Here is a 22,349-nt window from a genome sequence, read left to right on the forward strand (position 1 = left end):
GATAAATGTAGGACCAACAGAAAATGACTGAATATGATGGCAGAATATAGCATTAATGGCAAGACTCTTGGCAGTGTAGAGAATCAGAGGGATCTTGGGTTCTGAGTCTATAGGATACACAAAGCTGCCACGCAGGTTGACTCTGTGGTTAAGAAGGCATATGGTGCATTGGCCTGCATCAATCGTGGGATTGAGTTTAAGAGCTGAGAGGTAATGTTACCGCTGTATAGGACCTTGGTCAGACCCCACTTGGAGTACTGTGCTCAATTCCGGTTGCCTCACTACAGGAAGGATATGGAAACCATAGAAAGGGTGCAGAGGAGATTTTCAAGGATGTGGCTTGGATTGGGGAGCATGCCTTATGAGAATAGGTTGAGTGAACTTGAGTTACAGAGGATGAGAAGTGACTTGGTAGAGGTGTAAAAGATAATGAGAGGCAATGATCATGTGGATAGTCAGAGGCTTTTCCCCAGGGCTGAAATGGCTAGCGTGGGAGGGCATAGTTTTAAGGTGCTTGGAAGTAGGTACCTCCTCCCTGATGGTAATAATGAGTAGAAGGCAAGTCCCAGATGGTGAAGGTCCTTAATGATGGATGCCACCTTCCTGAGGCACAACCTCTTGAATATGTCCTTGATGGTGAAGGTTGTGCCTATGTTGGAGCTGAATGAGTCTACAGTCCTCTGCAATCTCTATCGATCCTGTGCATTGGAGCCTCCATACCAGGCAGTGATGCAACCAGTCAGAATGTTCTCTGTAGAAATTTGTAAGTCTTAGATAACATATCAAATCTCATCAAAGTCCTAAAAATAGAGTTTCTGGCATGCTGTCTTCATGATTGCATCATTATATTGGACCAAGGATAGATCAGCTGAGATGTTGACACCCAGGAACATGAAGCAGCTCATCCTTTCCACTGCTGACTCCTCAATGAAGACTGCTGAGTGTTCTTCTGAATTCCCCTTCCTGAAGTGCACAATCAAACACCGGTCTTACTGTAGTTGAATAGAATGTTGTTACTGCAGCACCACTCAACCAGCCAAGCTATCTCACTCCTATATGCCTCCTTGTCAGCACTTGAGATTCTACATTTGTGTCATTGATGAAGTTATACTGTAGATCATGTTTGAGCTGTGCCTAGCCACACAGTCATGAATATAGTGAGAATAGAGCAGTGGGCTAAGCACACATGCTTGAAGTGGTCCAGTTGTGACTGTTATCGAGAAGATATTACTTCTGATCTGCACAGATTATAGTCTCCCAATAAAGAAGTCAGGCATTCAATTGCAGAGGGACGTATGGAGACCAAGGTTCTGAAGCTTGATTAATAGTGAGGAGATGCTGGTGTTGAACACTGAGCTGTATCAATGAACAGCAGCTTGACATAGATATTGTTGTTGTCCAGATGATTGAAGGCAGAGTGGAGAGCCAGTGAGATTGTGTCTGCTGTAGATCTGTTGTTGTAATAGGTGAATCACAGTGGGTCCAGATCCTTGCTCAGGCAGGAGTTGATTCAAGCCAGAACTAGCCTCATAAAGCCCTTCATCACAGTAGATGTGACTATGACTGGGTGATAGTCAATGAGGCAGCTCACTCTGCTCTTCTTGGGCACTGGTATGATTGACACCCTTTGAAGCAGGTGCAAACCTCCAACTGGGGCAGTAAAAATTTGAAGATGTCCTTGAACATTCCAGGCAGTTGGTTGGCACAAATTTTCAGTATCCTTCCAGGTACACCATCAGGGCCTGATACCTTGCAATTGGTTAAAATGCAATTTTCTGTTTGATTTGATTCTGGAGTCTGGAGTCTGGAGGGTAGGTGTCACTATGATGAACATGTCAGTCAGGCAATGGTGAAGCAGGACAACTGGAAGCAGTACTAATCTAAGAGTTTTGAGAGAAAATGATTATTGACTTCTTGCCAAGCTGAATTTCCCCATAGATCTAGAAATCACAAGTGAGGGATGAGTGAGCTCTGAAATCATTTTTCATGAAGGCAGGTAATTGAGGACTTTTCAGTCAGAGGTGTAAAGATACACCAGTGAAATAGATGGCTGGTCTAATCAGTCACTTGTTTCAATGATAAATACCTTTCCCTGTGTCCAAGAATTGTCCTTTTACACTGCTTTAACCCTTGAGTTGTGAGAGTTACAGATGTTGCAGTGGTGTAGTTAATGGTTCCTGTTTATATGTCATTTCTCTCTATGACTAGCATTGATTGCCTCTCCTTCAATGGAGGATCCAGCAAAAAAGCTTTAAAGTGGAAGCCACACTATCTTGGATTAGGAGTCACATACAAATTAGAAAATGAAAACATGTCAGAAATAGAAGATTCTGGAATGTTCAACAGGTATGAAAAATCTTAACCAAAGAGAAATTATCAAATGCTTCAATGTTTTGAGATAACTGTAATTTTATCTCTCTCCCTGTCCTCATTTTAACAACTTTCTACAAGAGCACCACTGAGATTTTACTGTCTGGCTGCATCATTGCGCAGTACAGAAGCTGCAAGACCCAACAGAGGATAGTAAAAACTGCAGAGAGGATCACCGGGCTCTCCCACCCCCTTTTGTGACATTCACTGGGAGTGTTATAGACAATGGGCCCAAAGCATTGTTGAGAATCCTCTTCACCCACCCAACAATCTCTTTGACCCACTACTGTCAGGAAGTATAGGAGCATCAGGACTAGGACCACCAGACTGGGTAACAGTGTCTTCCTGTTAGGCTGTGAGACTAATGAATATCCTGCACTATACTGTTCCAGTGTTCCTACTTCTTTTCTATTTCCTGCTTTACAGCTATTTCTGGGAAGTTATTTGGATCCTCTCTCTTCTAATTTGTCTCCTCATCTTGTTTTTTTATTAATTCTTCCAATTCATTTTTATAGGGCCCAAAATGATTTTTTTTGAGTGCTACTGTTTGTGGTTAGCTTAATCTTGGATTCAGCTTCTTTTCTCTCTCTCCATTAATCTTTCAGCTCTTTGTTGCTGCTTTTTTTGTGTATTTTGTCCAGTCTTCAGCTTGCTGCAATGGTAATGATTTTCTTTTCTCTGTAGGTTTGTTCTATTTTTAAACACCAATGTCTTTTTCTTCTGGAAATATATCTATTCCATGTATTGTAGAAGATGTTTATAACTGTCTGACATGGCCTCCAGACTGACTCATGTCAACTTGCCAGTTGCTAGAACAAGAAGAGTCCCCACTTGAACTTGCTTTACTTTTCCCTCTTTACACATGCCTAACCTGCTAAGGATATCAACATTCTCTTTTGTGTCAGTACTTCAGCACTTGGTGCTTCCATTAAAGATGTTAGATTTCCTTTCCAGAAGTAGGTTACAGAACCACATCTTTTTTTTCAAACAATAATCTGGTTGTTTCATGATTGCCACTACTTCCAGTTCAGCACAAAGGCAAAAGGCTGCAGGTACAGGAATTATGAGGACAGAATATAGAACACACAGACAGGACATGGAACACTACAGCACCGTAGAGTCCCTAATAATGTACTTTAAGATCAATCTAACAGTTCGCTCCCACATAGCCCTCCATTTTCCTATATGCCTATTTAAATGCCCTTAATGTATCTGATCTAACCCCATGCCTGGCAGGACATTCAATACACCCACAATTATCTGTGTAAAAAGCCTACCTCTGACATCCCCTCTACACTTCCCTCAAATCACCTTAAAATTATGTCCCCTCTTATTAACTATTTCCACCCTGGGAAAAAGTCTCTGGCTGTTCACTTGCTTCTTATCATCATGTACACTTCCATCAAGTCATCTCTCATCCACTACTCTTCACTCCAAAGAGAAAATCCCTAGCTTGCTAAACCTATTGTCCTAAGACCTAAGACACAGAGCTAGAGATACTCAGCAGATCAGGCAGCAGCTATGGAGACAAAATCAGGCTAGCAGCCATTCCTCTGAACTGGGAAACAGGATACAGAGAAAGGGTAGAGATGGGGAAGAGCACAAGGGAATGTCAGTAATGAAGTTGAAAACAAGAGATGAAATATTCGAAGTTTGGTGATTGAGGACAGTGAGGCTATTATTGAAAGCAAGAAATAGATCTTGGTGTGCTCAAATTGAGATATGAAGGCCTCTGATCATCAAAAATTGTTGAATATTTTCAGTTTGGATCTATAAATAAAGATGCTGAAAGGCCCAGATGGAGCAGACACGGAGAGAATGTTTCCATTAGAGTCTAGGATGAGAGGGCAAAGCTTCAGATTAGAGGAATGTCCTTTTAGAAAAGAGATGAGCAGGAATTTCTTTAGGCAGAGAGCAGCAAATCTGTGGAATTTATTACCACAGATGTTCTGGAGGCCAAGTCCCGTTGAGTACTTAAAATGGAGGTTGATAGGTTCTTGATTATTAAAGGCATCAAAGATTACAGGAAGATGGTAAGAGAATGGGGTTTGAGAGGAAATAAGTCAGCCATGATCAAATGGCTAAATAGACTTGATGGTCCAAATAGCCTAATTTGCTCCAGTGCTTTATGGCCTTATGTTTGCTGCACTGTATTATATTGTTTTTGAGTCACACCTGGAGTTCACCTGTGGGGTGGAATAGGTAGAAACATAGAAATATAGAAAACCTACAGCAGTGAGGTAGTGTGCATGGGTTAAATGTCCATTCAGAAATCGGATGATAGAGGGAAGAAGCTGTTCCTGAATCATTGAATATGTGTCTTTACAGTTGTGTACCTCCTTCTTGATGATAGCAAAAAGAATAAGGCATGACCTGGATGATAGAGTTCCTAAATGATGGACAGCACCTTTTTAAGGCATTGCTCCTTGAAGATGTCCTGGATACTACAAAGGCTAGTGCCCATGATGTAGCTGACTAAGCTTACAACTTTCTGCAGCTTACTTCAATCCTGTGCAGTAGCCCTCCCATTCTAGACAGTGATGATACCAGTTAGAATGCTCTCCATGGTATATCTGTAGAAATTTGTGAGTGTTTGTGGTGACATACAAAATCTCCTCAAACTCCTAATGAAACATAGCCACTGTCGTGCTGTCTTTGTAGCTACAATGATATATTACATCTAAGTCAGATCCTCAGAGATATTGACACACAGGGACTTGAAATTACTCACTCTTTCCACTTCTGATCCCTCTATGAGAACATTTGTGTGTTCCCTTGTCTTACCCTTCCTGAAGACCACAACCTGTTCTTACGTCTGACTGATGTTGAGTGCAAGGTTGTTACTGTAACACCACTCCACTAGTTGATATATCTTGCCTCATGAAGATATACACCCTCATGAAACTATCTGAAATTCTACCAACAATGATTGTATCATCAGCATATTTATAGATGGTGTTTGAGCTGTGCCTAGCCACACAGACATGGGTGTAAAGAGAGTAGAACAGTGGGCTAAGCAAACGTCCCTGAGCGGCCAGTGCTGATTGTCAGTGAGGTGGAGATGTTATTTCCAATCCACACAAATTGGATTAGGATGTCAAAGATCTAGTCGCAGAGGCCAGGCCTTAGAGATTTTTGATAAGGACTGCAGGAGTGATGGTGCTAAATGCTGAGCTGTAGTCAATAAACAGCATCATGACATAGTTACTTGCATTGTCCAGATAATCCAAGGGCATGTGAAGAGCAAATGACATCCTATCTGCTGTAGATGTATCGTGGCAATAGGGAGATTGCAGTGGGTCCAGGTCCTTACTTTGACAGGAGTTAATTCTAGTCATAACCAACCTCTCAAAGCTCTTCATCACTGTAGATATGAGTGCTACTGGACAATAGTTGTTAAGGCAGCTCACCCTGTTCTTCTTGGGCACTGGCATAATTGTTGTCCTTTTGAAGCACTGGGAACCTTTGACTGTAGCAACGAGAGATTGAAAATGAACATCCCTGCCAGTTGGTTAGCACAGGTTTTCAGAACTCTACCAGGGACTCTGACAGGGCCTGTTGCTTTGCGAGGGTTCACCATCTTGAAAGGAAGTTTGATGTCAGCCTCTGAGACAGTTATCACAGGGTCATTAGGTACTGAGGGATCCTCATAGCTGTGGTTTTATTTTCCCTTTCAAAGTTAGCATAAAAGGCATTGAACTCAACTGGGAGTGAAGCGTCACTACCATTCATGGTGTTGGGTTTTACTTGTAGGAAGTAATGGCCTGCAAACCCTGCCAGAGTTGACGTGTATCCGTTTTTGCCTCCAGCCTCGTTCAGAATTGTTCCTTAGCTCTTTAAATACCCCTCCACAAGTTGTTCCAGGAGTTTTAAAACAGATCTGGGTCACTAGACTTGAAAGCCACAGGCCCAGCATTGGGCAATCGATGAATCTCCTGCTTCATCCATGGCTTTTGATTTGGGTATGTACGGAAAGTTCTCATAGGCACACATTCATCCACACAGATTTTAATGAAGTAATTGACAGCTATGGCATATTCATTCAGGTTTGAAGGTGATCCCTGAATACAGTCCTGTAAGCGCTCCTGCACCTCCCTTGCTCAGACCTTCTTGGTCCTCATTACTGTTGCTGCAGTCTTCAGTCTCTGCCTAAACTCAGGGAGTAGAAGTACAGCCAGGTGACTTTCCAAAATGTTATCATTGGATAGCATGGGAAGCACTCTTGATGATGGTGTAACAGTGGCCAGAGTATTGGTTCCTCTGGTACTAAAAATGAGCTGTTGATAATAATTAGAGACTTTTCAAGATATCTAAGCCAAAATCCCCCAAAATGATGGGGAAGGCATCAGGATGTGCTGTCTTCTGCCTGTTGATTACTTCTTTCAATTTATCTAGAGCCTGTTTTATACTGGCCTGGTGGGATGTACACTGCCACCAAGTGAAATCTCCCATGGCAGATAAAATGGACAACACTTGAACTGGAATGGGACAGAACCACCACATTCGTACACCACAAGAAGTGGATCATGAAGCCTCCTTTGCCTTTGAAAAACTCAGTAGTCCTATCTTGGTGGTGTATTGTGAACCCATCAAGCTGTATCACTGAGTGCAGAGTGGAAGGTGTTAATCAAGATTCCTTCAAGTGCAACAGCTTTTAATGTCCTTCAGGTACAGCACCCTAGCTTTGAGATCTTCAATTTAATTTACCAGAGACTGTACGTTTGCTAGCAAGATGATCAGTATTGGGAGCCAAAAGCCATGTTTCTCTAGATGAACTTTTAAACGAGCTGAACATCCTCTCTTCCACTGTCTTCAGAATCAACTTCAGGTTTAATAACACTGGTGTATGTTGTGAAATTTGTTGTCTTTGTTGCAGCAGTAGCTTGCAATATGTGATAAATACACATTTCAGTAAGTATATACTGTATATGTATATTAAATAGTCAAATAGGTTATGCAAAAACAGAAATAAAAAGTTGTGAGGTAGCATCTATGGGTTCACTGTCCATTTAGATATTGGAAAGCAGAGGGGAAGAAAGCTGTTCCTGAATTGCTGAATGTGTGCTTTCAGACTTTTATAGAAACAAAGAAAACCTACAGAAAAATACAAGCCCTTTGGCCCACAAAGTTGTGCCGAACATGTCCCAACCTTAGAAATTGCTAGGCTGACCCATAGCCCACTGTTTTTCTAAGCTCCATGTACCTATCCAAAAGTCTCTTAAAAGACCCCATCGTATCCACCTCCACCAACATTGTCAGCAGCTATTCCACACACTCACCAGTCTCTGAGTAAAAAACTTACCTCTGACATCTCCTCTGTACCTACTCCACAGCACCTTAAACATGTGTCCTCTTGTGGCACCCACTTCAGCCCTGGGAAAAAGCCTCTGACTATCCACACAATCAATGCCTCTCATCATCTTATACACCTCTATCAGGTCACCTCTCATCTTCCGTCGCTCCAAGGAGAAAAGGCTGAGTTCACTCAATCTGTTTTCATAAGGCATGCTCATCAATCCAGGAAACGTCCTTGTAAATCTCCTCTGCACCCTTTCTATGGCTTCCGTATCCTTCCTGTAGTGAGATGACCAGAACTGAGCACAGTACTCCAAGTGGGGTCTGACCAGGATCCTATATAGCTGCAACATTACCTCTCGGCTCCTAAATTTAATTCCATGATTGATGAAGGCCAATACACCGTACGCCTTTTTAACCACAGAGTCGACCTGCGCAGCTGCTTTGAGCGTCCTATGGACTCGGCCCCAAGGTCCCTCTGATTCTCCACATTGCCATTAATATAATATTCTGCCATCATATTTGACCTACCAAAATGAACCCCCTCACACTTATTTGGGTTGAACTCCATCAGCCATTTCTCAGCCCAGTTTTGCATCCTATCAATGTCCTGCTGTGACCCCTGACAGCCCTCCATACTATCCTCAACACCTCCAACCTTTGTGTCATTATCAAACTTGCTAACCATTCCTGCACTTCCTCATTGTCATTTATAAAAATCACGAAGAGTAAGGGTCCCAGAACAGATCCCTGAGGTACACCACTGGTGACTGACCTCCATGCAGAATATGACCAATCTACAATCACTCTTTGCCTTCTGTGGGCAAGCCAGTTCTGGATCCACAAAGCAATATCTCCTTGGATCCTATGCCTCTTTACTTTCTCAATATGCCTTGCATGGGGTGCCTTATCAAATGCCTTGTTGAAACCCATATACACTACATCTACTGCTCTTCCTTCATCAATCGGTTTAGTCACATCCTCAAAAAATTTGATCAGGCTCGTAAGGCACGACAAAGCCATGATGACTATTCCTAATGATATTATACCTCTCCAAATGTTCATAAATCCTGCCTCTCAGGATCTTCTCCATCAACTTACCAACCACTGAGGTAAAACTGGTCTTAAATTCCTGGGCTATCTCTACTCCCTTTCTTGAATAAAGGAACAACATCCATAACCCTGCAATCCTCTGGATCCTCTCCCGACCCAATGATGTTGCAAAGACCATCACCAGAGGCTCAGCAATCTCTTCCCTCACCTCCCCCAGTAGCCTGGGGTACATCTCCTCTGGTCCCAGTGACTTATCCAACTTGATGCTTTCTGAAATCTCCAGCATATCTTCTTTCTTAATATTAACATGTTCAAGCTTTTCAGTCTGCTACAAGTCATTACTACAATCACCAAGATCCTTTTCCATAGTGAATACTGAAATAAAGTATTCATTAAGTATCTCTGCTATTTCCTCCAGTTCCATACACCCTTTCCCAGTGTCACACTTGATTGGTCCTATTCTTTCATGTCTTATCCTCTTGCTCTTCACATACTTGAGGAATGCCTTGGGGTTTTCCTTAATTCTGCTTGCCAAGACCTTCTCATGGCCCCTTCTGGCTCTCCTAATTTCCTTCTTAAGCTCCTTCCTGTTAGCCTTATAATCTAGATCTCTAACATTATCTAGCTCTCTGAACAATTTGTAAGCTTTACTTTTCTTCTTGACTAGATTTATTACCGCCTTTGTACACCACGGTTTCTGTACCCTACCAAAACCTCCCTGTCTCATTAGAACATACCTATCCAGAACTCCAGACAAATATCCCCTGAATATTTGCCAGATTTCTTCCATACTTTTCCATAAGACCATAAAACAAAAGGGCAGAAGTCAGCCATTCAGTCCATCGAGTCTGGTCCGCCATTTCATTATGAACTGATTCAATCTCCCTTTTAGTCCCATTCCCCCACCTTCTCACCATAACCTTTGATGCCCTGACTACTCAGATACCTATCAATCTCTGCCTTAAATACACCCAATGACTTGGCCTCCACTGCTGCCCCTGGCAACAAATTCCATTGATTCACAACCCTCTGGCTAAAATTTTTTTTTCACATCTCTGTTCTGAAGGGCGCCCTGCAATCCTCAAGTCATGTCTTCTCATACTAGACTCCCCCACCATGGGAAACAATTTTGCCACATCCACTCTGTCCATGCCTTTCAACATTCGAACTGTTTCTATGAGGTCCCCCTTCATTCTTCTAAACTGCAAGAAATACAGTCCAAGAGCGGTCAAACGTTCCTCATATGTTAACCCTCTCATTCCCGGAATCATTCTAGTGAATCTTCTCTGAACCCTCTCCAATGTCAGCACATCCTTTCTTAAATAAGGAGCCCAAAACTGCACACAGTATTCCGTGAGGTCTTACCAGTGCCTTATAGAGCCTCAACATCACATCCCTGCTCCTATACTCTATTCCTCTAGAAATGAATGCCAATATTTCATTTGCCTTCTTCACCACCAACTCAACCTGGAGATTAACCTTAAGGGTATCCTGCACGAGGACTCCCAAGTTCTGTTTCTTCTCAGAACTGTGAATTCTCTCCCCATTTAAATAATAGTCTGCCCACATAACCAAATAACAATTACAGCATGGAAACAGGCCATCTCGGCCCTTCTAGTCAGTGCTGAATGCTTACTCTTACCTAGTCCCACTGGCCCGCACTCAGCCCATAACCCTCCATTCATTTCCTGTCCATATACATATCCAAGTTTACTCTAAATGACAATACTGAACCTGCCTCTACCACTTCTACTGGAAGCTTGTTCCACACAGCTACCACACTCTGAGTAAAGAAATTCCCCCTCGTGTTACCCTTAAACTTTTGCCCCCTAACTCTCAACTCATGTCCTCTTGTTTGAATCTCCCCTACACTCAATGGAAAAAGCCTATCCACGTCAACTCTATCAATCCCCCTCATAATTTTAAATACCTCTATCAAGACCCCCCTCAACCTTCTATGCTCCAAAGAATAAAGACCTAACTTGTTCAACCTTTCCCTGTAACTTAGGTGCTAAAACCCAGGTAACATTCCAGTAAATCTTCTCTGTACTCTCTCTATTTTGTTGATATCTTTCCTATAATTCGGTGACCAGAACTGTACACAATACTCCAAATTCAGCCTTACCAATGCCTTGTACAATTTAACATTACATCCCAACTCCTATACTCAATGCTCTGATTTATAAAGGCCAACATACCAAAAGCTTTCTTCATCGCCCTATCCACATGAGATTCCACCTTCAGGGAACTATGCACCATTATTCCTAGATCACTCTGTTCTACCGCATTCCTCAATGCCGTACCATTTACCATGTATGTCCTATTTGGATTATTCCTACCAAAATGTAGCACTTCACACTAATCAGCATTAAACTCCATCTGCCATCATTCAGCCCACTCTTTTAACTCGCCTAAATCTCTCTGCAAGCTTTGAAAACCTACTTCATTATCCACAACACCACCTACCTTAGCATCATCTGCATCCGTACTAATCCAATTTACCACCCCATCATCCAGATCATTAATGTATATGACAAACAACATTGGACCCAGTACAGATCCTTGAAGCACACCACTAGTCACTGGCCTCCAACCTGACAAACAGTTGTCCATCACTACTCTATGACATCTCCCATCCAGCCACTGTTGAATCCATTTTACTACTTCAATAATAATACCTAACGATTGAACCTTCCTAACTAACCTTCTGTGTGGAACCTTGTCAAAGGCCTTACTGAAGTCCATATAGACAACATCCACTGCTTTACCCTTGTCAACTTTCCTAGTACCCTCTTCAAAAAATTCAATAAGATTTGTCAAACATAACCTTCCACGCAAAAATCCATGCTGACTGTTCCTAATCAGACCCTGTCTATCCAGATAATTATATACACCATCTCTAAGAATACTTTCCATTAATTTACCCACCACTGACGTCAAACTGACAGGCCTATAATTGCTAGTTTTACTCTTAGAACCCTTTTTAAACAATGGAATCCCATTTATCTCTTTTACCAAAGTGCATGATCGTTCACTTTCTGACATTGTAATTCTTTTGCCACCTCTTTGACCATTCCCCCAATTTATCCAAGTCTCTCTGCAGACTCTTGGTTTCCTCAGCACTACCAGCCCCTCCACCTATCTTTGTATCATCAGCAAACTTAGCTACAAAACCATCTATTCCATAATCCAAATGGTTGATATACAACGTAAAAAGAAACGGCCCCAACACGGACCCCTGTGGAACACCACAGGCAACCGGCAGCCAACCAGAATGGGATCCCTTTATTCCCACTCTCTGCTTCCTGCCAATCTTCCAATGCTCTATCCATGTATGTATCTTTCCCGTAATTCCATGGGCTCTTATCTTGTTTAGCAGCCTCATGTGTGGCACCTTGTCATGGGGTTTCTGAAAATCCAAATACACAACATCCACTGCATCTCCCTTTTCTAGCCTACTTGTAAATTCCTCAAAAAATTGCACTAGGTTTGTCAGGCAGGATTTTCCTTTAAGGAAACCATGCTGAGTTCTGCCTATCTTGTCATACGCTTCCAGGTACTCCGTAACCTCATCCTTGACAATCGACTCCAACAACTTCCCAAATACCGATGTTAAGCTAACAGGTCTATAATTTCCTTTTTGCTTCCTTGCCTCCTTCTTAAGTTGTGGGGTGACATTTGCAATCTTCCAGTCCTCTGGAACCAGGCCAGAATCTATCGACTTTTGAAAGATCATTGTTAATGCCTCTGCAATCTTCACTGCTACTTCCTTCAGAATACGAGGGTGCATTCCATCTGGTCCAGGAGATTTATCTATCCTTACACTATTCAGCCTCCTGAGTACTTCCTCTGTCGTAATTGTGGCTGTGCATATTTCTCTTCCCTGACATAGCTGAATGTCCAGGATATTGCTGATGTCTTCCTCAGTGAAGACTGATGTAAAATACTCATTCAGTTCCTCCGCCATCTTCTTATCTCCCATTGCAATTTCTCCAGCATCATTTTCTATCAGTCCTATATCTACTCTCACCTGTCTTTTACTCTTTATATACTTGAAAAAGCTTTTAGTATCCTCTTTGATATTACTTGCTAGCTTCCTTTCATAATTCATCTTTCCCACTTAATGACCTTCTTAGTTTCCTTTTGTAAGCTTTTAAAAACTTCCCAATCCTCTGTCTTCCCACTAATTTTTGCTTCCTTGTATGCCCTCTGCTTTGCTTTTACTTTGACTTTGACTTCTTTTGTCAGCCACGGTTGCATCCTTTTTCCATTCGGAAATTTCTTCTTCTTTGGAATATATCTGTCTTGCACCTTCCTTACTTCTTGCATAAACACCAGCCACTGCTGCTCTGCTGACTTTCCCGCTAGTGTCCCTTTCCAGTCAACCTTGGCCAGTTCTTCGCTCATGCCACTGTAATTTTCTTTACTCCACTGAAATACCGACACATCGGATTTTGGTTTCTCTTTTTCAAATTTCACAGTGAACTCAATCATGTTGTGATCACTGCCTCCTAAAGGTTCCTTCACTTCCACCTCTCTAATCACCTCTGGTTCATTACACAATACCCAATCCAGTACAGCCGATCCCCTGGTGGTCTCAACAACAAGCTGTTCTAAAAAGCCATCTTGTAGACATTCTACGAATTCTCTCTCTTGAGATCCAGTGCCAACCTGATTTTCCCAATCCACTCACATGTTAAAATCCCCTACAATTATCATAACACTGCCCTTCTGGCAAGCCTTTTCTATTTCCTGTTGTAATTTGTAGACCACATTACTGCAGCTGTTTGGAGGCCTGTAGATAACTGCCACCAGGGTCCTTTTACCCCTGCGATTTCTTAGCTCAACCCATAAAGATTCTGTACCTTCTGATCCTATGTCAACGCTTTCTAATGATTTAATATAATTTCTTACCATTAAAGCCACACCTGCCTATCCTTCCGATACATCATATATCCTTGGACTTTCTTACCATTAAAGCCACACCTGCCTATCCTTCCGATACATCATATATCCTTGGACTTTCTTACCATTAAAGCCACACCTGCCTATCCTTCCGATACATCATATATCCTTGGACTTTCAGCTCCCAGTGACATGCATCCTTTAGCCACATCTCAGTGATGGCCACAATATCATACCTGCCAATCTGTAACTGTACAACAAGATCATCCACCTTATCCCTTATGCTTTAAGTTTAACATCTTAATTCCAGTATTTGGTACTTTTTGCATTGATTGCATTGCAACTTTATTGCACTGTAACTAATCCCAATGGATGCAAATTTGCTCCATCACCTGCCTGTCCTTCCTGACATCCTCACTGCTCACTACCTTAGACCTATTTCTGTTTTCCCTCTCCTCCGCTCCATCATTACGGTTCCCATCCCCCAGCCAAATTAGTTTAAACACTCCCTAACAGCTCTATTAAACCTTCCCGCCAGGATATTGGCCCTCCTAGGATTCAAGTGTAACCCATCCTTTTTGTACAGGTCACACCTGCCCCAAAAGAGGTCCTAGTGATCCAGAAACTTGAATCCCTGCTCTCTGCTCCAAACTCTCAGCCACACATTTAGCCTCCACGTCATTCCATTCCTACTCTCACTGTCGCGTGGCACAGGCAGTAATCCCAAGATGATTACCTTTTCAGTCCTTCTTCTTAACTGCCTTCCTAACTCCCTATATTCTCCCTTCAGGACCTCCTCCCTTTTCCTACCTATGTCATTGGTACCTATACATACCACGACCTCTGGCTTCTCACCCTCCCACTTCAGGATATCTTGGACACGATCAGAAACATCCCGAACACTGGCACCAGGGAGGCAAACTACCATCTGGGTCTCCTGATTGTGTCCACAGAATCGCCTATCTGATCCCCTAACTATGGATTCCCCTATTACTACTGCCTTCCTCTTCCTTTCCCTACCCTTCTGAGCTACAGGGCTGGACTCTGTGCTGGAGGCATGGCCACTGTTGCTTCCCCCAGGTAGGCTGTCCCCCCCAACAGTACTCAAACAGGAGTACTTATTGTCAAGGGGTACAGCCACTGGGGTACTCTCTAGTACCTGACTCTTCCCCTTCCCCTGCCTAACTGTGACTCTCCTGTCTGCCTCCTGTGGTCCTATTGTGACCACCTGCCTCTAACTCCTCTCTATCAACTCCTCACTCTCCCTGACCAGATGAATGTCATCGAGCTGCAGCTCCAGTTCCCTAACACGGTACCTTAGGAGCTGCAGCTCGGCGTACCTGGCGTAGATGTGGACTTCCGGGAGGCTAGGAGACTCCAGGACCTCCCACATCCGACACCGAGAACAACAAGCTGCCCTCACACTCATACTTCCCCTTTCCTCAAATAACAGGAAAAACTGAAACCTAAACCTACCTTGCCTCACCCGTTTCTGCCTAAGCCCGCTGAGCCAAAGCCCTTAAACCTACACTCTGCTCCTGGCTCACTCCGCTGACCGCAAACAACGCTGCCCACTGTATAAGGTGTGTCCCTTTTAAATCCTCTGCGCTTCAGTGCCCAACATTACACACCTGCGCAGTCCCGCCTCTCTTAACTCCGATGAGAATAAGAAAAAGTCAAAATGGCTCCCGCTGCACTCCCATTCTGATCCTCAGACTTCCTTCTCCAAATGAAAAATATTTTCCCTGAGAACGTTTCCAATTTCCTGTCTGATAGCCTTATAATTCCCCTTGCTCCAATTAAATGCTTTTCAAACTTGTCTGTTCCTATCTCTCTCCAATGTTATTGTAAAGGAGATAGAATTATGATCACTATCTTCAAAATGCTCTCCCATTGAGAGATCTGATACCTAACCAGGTTCATTTCCCATTACCAAATCAAGTACAGCCTCTCCTGTTGTAGGCTTATCTGCATATTGTGTCAAGAAACCTTCCTGAACACACCTAACAAACTCCACCCCATCTAAATCCCTTGCTCTAGGGAGATGCCAATCGATAATTGGGAAATTAAAATCTCCCATTATGACAACTCTGTTATTATTACACTTTTCCAGGACCTGTTTCTCTATCTGCTCCTCGCTATCCCTATTACTATTGGGCAGCCTGTGAAAAACAACCACTAAAGTTATTGACCCCTTTCTGTTCCTAACCTCCACCCACAGAGACTCTGTAGACAATCTCTCCATGGTGTCCACCTTTTCTGCAGCTGTGACACTATCTCTGATCGACAGTGCCACGTCCCGCCTCTTTTGCCTCCTTCCCTGTCCTTTCTGAAAAGTCTAAAACCTGGCACTTGAAGTGACCATTCCTGTCCCCGAGCCATCCAAATTTCTGTAATGGCCACCACATCATAACTCAAAGTACTGATCCATGCTCTAAGCTCATCCACTTTGTTCACAATACTCCTTGTGTTAAAATAAACACATCTCAAACCTTTGGACTGAGCACGTCCCTTCTCTATCTCCTGCCTATCCTCCCTCTTGCACTGTCTATAAGCTTTCTTTATTTGTGAGCCATCCTCCTCTTCCCCGGTCTCTTCAGTTCAGTTCCCACCCCCCAACAATTCTAGTTTAAAATCTGCCCAGTAGCCTTAGCAAACCTCCCTGCCAGGATATTGGTCCCCCTGGAATTCAAGTGCAACCTGTCCTTTTTGTACAGGTCACACCTGCCCCAAAAGAGATCCCAATGATCCAGAAATCTGAGTCCTTGCCCGCGCTCCAATCCCTCAGCCACACATTTATCCTCCACCTCATTCTATTCCTGTACTCACTGTTGTGTGGCACCAGCAGTAATCCTGAGATTACTACCTTTGTGGTCCTGCTTCTCAACTTCCTTCCGAACTCCCTGTAGTCTTTTTTCAGGACCTCCTCCTCTTTTATATTTCCTTCCTGACAGTAACAGTGAAACAGGGCTTGTCCTGAGTGTTGGGATGATGCCACCTTCCTGAGGCACTGCTCCTTGCAGATGATTGGGTTACTATGGAGGCTTGTACCCTAATGTAGCTGACTAATAAGACATAGGAGCAGAATTAGCCATTTGGTTTATTGAGTCTACTCCACCATTCAATCATGGCTGATCCCTTTTCTCCCCTCCTCAGCCCTACTCTCCGGCTTTCTGCTCATAACCTTTAATACTATAGCCAATCAATCTCTGCTTTAATTACATACAACAACCTGCCCTCCACAGCTGCCTGTAATAACAAATTCCACAAATTCACCACCTTCTGGCAAAAGAAATTTCTTTGTATCTCTGTTTTAAATGGACAGTTCTCTGTCCTGAGGCTGTGCCCTATTGTCTAGACTCTCCCACCATGGGAAACATACTTACCACATCTACTCTGCCTAGGCCTTTCAACATTTGAAAGGTGTCAAAGAGATCCCACTTCATCCTTCTAAGTCCAGGGAATACAGACCCAGAGGCATCAAACATTCCTTGTATATTAACCCTTTCATATCTATAATCATCCTTGTGAACCTCCTCTGAACCCTTTCCAATACCAGCACTTCTTTTCTTAGATAAAGAGTTGAAAACTTTTCACAGTACTCAGGATGAGGCCTCAATAGTGCCTTATAAAACTTCAACATAGCATTCCAGATCTTATATTCTAGAACTCTTGAAATGAATGCTAACATTGCATTTGCCTTCCTTACCACCCACTTGACCTGCAAGTTAAGCTTTAGATTGTTCTACACAAGGGCTTCCAAATTCCTTTTCATCTCAGATTTTTGGATTTTATCCGCATTAAGAAAATAGACTGCATATTTATATCTTTGACCAAAGTGCATGCATTTTCCACAATTCTATTTCATTTGCTATGTTCTTGTCTGTCCATCTAATCTGTCTAAATCCATCTGCAGCCTTCCTGTTTCTTCAACACTACCTACCTCTCCAGCAATCTGCGTATCATCTGCAAACATGCAACAAAGCCATCTAGTCCATCTAAATCATTCATATGCAGCATAAAAGAAGCGGTCTCAACATTGACCCCTGTGGAACATGACTAGTCACTGGCAGCCAATCAGAAAAGTATCCTTTTATTCTCACTCACTGCCTCCTACTGGTCAGTCAATGCTCTAACCATGTTAGTAATTTTCCTGTAACACCATGGGCTCTTAACTTGGTATACAGCCTTATGTGTAGCACCTTGTCAACAGTCTTCTGAAAATCCAAATATACAACTTTCACTTCATCCCCTTTATCTATCCTACAAGTAATCTCCTCAAAGAATTCCAACAGGTTCATCAGGCAAGATTTTCCCTAAAGGAATCCATGCGGACTTTGTCTTATCTTCTCCTGTGTCACCATGTATTCCATGACCTCATCCTTAACAGTTGACTCCAAAGTCTTCCCAACCACTGAGGTTAGGCTAACTGGTCTATACTGTAATTTAATTTCTGCTGCCTCCCTCCTCTCTTAAAGAGTGGAGTGACATTTTCAATTTTCCAGTCCTTTGAACTATGCCAGAGTCCAACGTTTTTTGAAAGATCATTACTAATGCCTCCACAATCTTTACCACTACCTCTTTCATAACCCTGGGGTGCAGTTTATCTGGTCCAGGTGACTTATGAATCCTTAGGTCTTTTAGCTTTTCAAGCACCTTCTCTCTTGTAATAGTAACTGCACTCACTTCTCTTCCCTCACACCCTTCAACACTTGGCATACTGCTAGTGTCTTCTAAAGGAAAGATTAATGTGAAATACTCATTTAGTTCATCTGCCATCTCCTTATCCCCTGTTATTATTTCTCCAGCCTCCTTTTCTAGCAGTCCTATCTCTTTTATATTTTATATGCTTGAAAAAGCTTTCTCTATCCACCTTGATATTGTTTGCTAGCTTGCTTTCATATTTTATCTCTTCCCTCTGAATGATACCTTTAGTTGCTTTCTTTTCAGTATATTTTTAAAAGTTTCTCAATCTTCTCTCTTCCCACTATTTTTTGCTTTGTTGTATGTCCTCTCTTTTGCTGTTATGTTAGCTTTGACTTCCCTTATCTGCTTCAATTGTACTATTTTGCCATTTCAGTATTTCTTTGGTCTTGGAATACATCTATCCTGCACCCTCCTCATTTTTCTCAGAAACTCAGGCCATTGCTGCTCTGCTGTCATCCTTGCCAGCAATTCCTTCCAATTTACTTTGGAATTTCCAATTTACTCCTTCCAACTCCTCTCTCATGCCCCTGTAATTTCTTTTTCTCCACTGAAATACTGCTACGACAGACTTTGCTTGCTCCCTATCAAATTTTAAGTTGAAATCAATCATTTTGTGATCACTGCTTCCTCAGGGTTCCTTTACCTTAAGCTCTCTAATTGCCTCCAGTTCATTACACAACACCGAATCCAGTATAGCTGATCCTCTAATAGGTTCAATGATAAACTGCTCTAAAAAGCCATCTCATAGTCATTCAATAAATTCACTCTTTTGAGATTCATTACCAACATATTTTTCCCAATCTACCTACATGTTACAATCTCCCATGCCTATCATAACATTACCCTTTTGACACACCTTTTCTATTTCCCATTGTAATCTGTGGTCCACAACCCAGGTACTGTTTGGAGGCCTGTATATAACTACACTGAAGGTACTGTAACTCCCTGGGTCGCCTCAGGCTCTCTCAGCTCGTTCTCGTCTAGGGGGAGCAGCCTTCGGCCCCGCGAAACTGGGTAATCAGCCGGTGTGGATGCTGTGTGATGTCCCCGCCTCGCCCAAAAACAGACAGTACACCATATGTGATTAAATGAGCACAATTTATAAAGGTTACTATAACTAAGTGATTAATAATGATACAGTATATATGAAGAGAAAATTAAAGAAAAGGCGCCAAACTTATCAAAGTCCAAACCACTTCGTGCACAACCGTTGGAGCTCAATTACTGAAGTCTTCTGGCCACCATTCGATCCCCTCCGAACTCCTCAACTCGCAGCTCAGGACCCTCCGAACTCCTCGACTCTCCAAACAGCTCAGGACCCTCCAAGTGGTCAACCAAGCACATCTAGCTTCATCCCCCCCCCCTCCTCGGAGAATCTCCCGGCCTCGGACCCCCCTTTGGGGTCCGATCCTCGCCCAGCTTAGAGCATTGCATCCTCTCTCTCGACCCCCTCGCGCCGATCTGCCCAAAAGCCCGTCAACAAAAGCTTACAGAAGAAAGAACATTAATCCCCATTTGGTTTACAAAGGAATACCATTCTTGTTATCAGTAAATTAGCATTCCTGCTAGTTAACAAAAAGAAGAAACCCTACCCTTTTGACACACCTTTTCTATTTCCCATTGTAATCTGTGGTCCACAACCCAGGTACTGTTTGGAGGCCTGTATATAACTACCATGAAGGTACTTTTACCCTTGCAGCTTCTTAACTTAACCCACATCTTTCTTCTGATTTGCTGCCATTCTTTACCAGTAGAGTCACACCACCCCCTCTGCCTACCTTCCTATCCCTCCGATACAATGCGTAACCTTGGAAATTCAGCTCCCAACTACAACCATCCTTTAGCCACGATTCAGTGATGACCACAACTTCATATCCAACAATCTGTAAAAGTGCAACACGATCATCCACCTTACTTCTTATACTTCGTGCATTGAGATATAATAGTTCAAGTATTGTATTTGCTCCCTTTTTGATTCTGCATCTCTAATGCACTGATACTCACCCTGCTGGCTGCAATTTTGCGTATCATCTGCCTTCCTTTCCTGACAGTCTGACTGCATGCTATCTCTGCTTTTTTACCATTCGTCCTATCCTGTGTCATGGGATGGTTTATAATGACTAATTAGCTTACTTGGTACATCTTTGGCCCATGGGAGGACCCGGAGAAATCCCACACATTGCATGTAGAGGGCATTCAAACTCCTTACAGCTGATGTCGGTATTGAACTCCAAATTCTGATACCCTGATCTGTAATAGCACCATGCTATCTTCTACACTACTGTGACACTCATTCTCTACTTTTCTCTTCACACAGTTCACTCCCCTATCAACAGCAGAGTGGACTGTGGCTGGAGAGCTCCCTTCTGTTACTGATCCTGTTACACTATTTAATCTAAGTGAAAAAATTCAATAGAATGTTTCAAGTTATAAGCATTAGCTGAAATTGATTCTTCCCTTATTTCATTTATGGACTAATGTGTGTTGGCAAGTTGAGGACCATGTTGCTGGCACACGAGGGAAGGGTTCCTCAGAGATTCTGGTATCACTGACTGGAAATTAATTTAAATTGTATACATTAATCCATTTGTGTGACAGAATGAAATTAAATAACTATGTATAACTCTGTGCCCTTGTGCTGGAGAATGGTACCCATGCTGAGAGATGGAACTGAATATTTAGTGGCCCCACAGCTACACAACATTTGAGACGAGGCATGGGGAAACAGCACTGTGCTGAACTCTCCTTACTGATGGAGTGCTGAAATGTTCAAGATTCTATCATTTGGAAGGATCCCTGGCTCCTATCTGTGTTTTGTATCTAAAATAGGAGTGTGTGATGGCTCTGGGTCCGTTCCTGTTGGAGTTTAAAGGGCAACTCATCGAAACCTATTGAAAATTGAAAGGCAGAGTGATATGTTCTTGATTAGTAAGGGGGCCATAGATTACAAGAAGAAAGCAGGACAAAGGTGTTGAGAAGGAAAATAAATCAGCCATGTTTGAATGGTGGTGCAGACTCGATGGGCTGAATGGCCTAATTCTGTTCCTACATAGACAATAGGTGCAGAAGTAGACCATTCGGCCCCTCGAGCCTGCACCGCCATTTTGAGATCATGGCTGATCAATTACTATCAATGCCCGGTTCCTGCTTGTTCCCAAATCCCTTGATTCCCCTATCCATAAGATACCTATCTAGCTCCTTCTTGAAAGCATCCAGAGAACTCCACTACCTTCCGAGGCAGTGCATTCCAGACCCCCACAACTCTCTGGGAGAAGAAGTTTTTCCTTAATTCTGTCCTAAATGACCTACCCCTTATTCTCAAACCATGCCCTCTGGTACTGGACTCTCCCAGCATCTGGAACATATTTCCTGCTTCTATCTTGTCCAATCCCTTAATAATCTTATATGTTTCAATCAGATCCCCTCTCAATCTCCTTAATTCCAGTGTGTACAAGCCCAGTCTCTCTAACCTCTCTGCGTAAGACAGTCCAGACATCCCAGGAATTAACCTAGTGAATCTACGCTGCACTTCCTCTACAGCCAGGATGTCCTTCCTTAACCCTGGAGACAAAAACTGTACACAATACTCCAGGTGTGGTCTCACCAGGGCTCTGTACAAATGCAAGAGGATTTCCTTGCTCTTGTACTCAATTCCCTTTGTAATCAAGGCCAACATTCCATTAGCCTTCTTCACTGCCTGCTGCACTTGCTCATTCACCTTCAGTGACTGATGAACAATGACTCCTAGATCTCTTTGTATTTCTCCCTTACCCAACTCTACACCGTTCAGATAATAATCTGCCTTCCTGTTCTTACTCCCAAAGTGGATAACCTCACACTTATTCACATTAAATGCCATCTGCCAAGTATCTGCCCATTCACCCAGCCTATCCAAGTCACCCTGAATTCTCCTAACATCCTCATCACATGTCACACTGCCACCCAGCTTAGTAGCATCAGCAAATTTGCTGATGTTATTTTTTATGCCTTCATCCAAATCGTTAACGTAAATGGTAAAC

This window comes from Hypanus sabinus, chromosome 1 (genome assembly GCF_030144855.1).
Source record: "Hypanus sabinus isolate sHypSab1 chromosome 1, sHypSab1.hap1, whole genome shotgun sequence".
In the NCBI taxonomy this organism is placed as follows: Eukaryota; Metazoa; Chordata; class Chondrichthyes; order Myliobatiformes; family Dasyatidae; genus Hypanus; species Hypanus sabinus.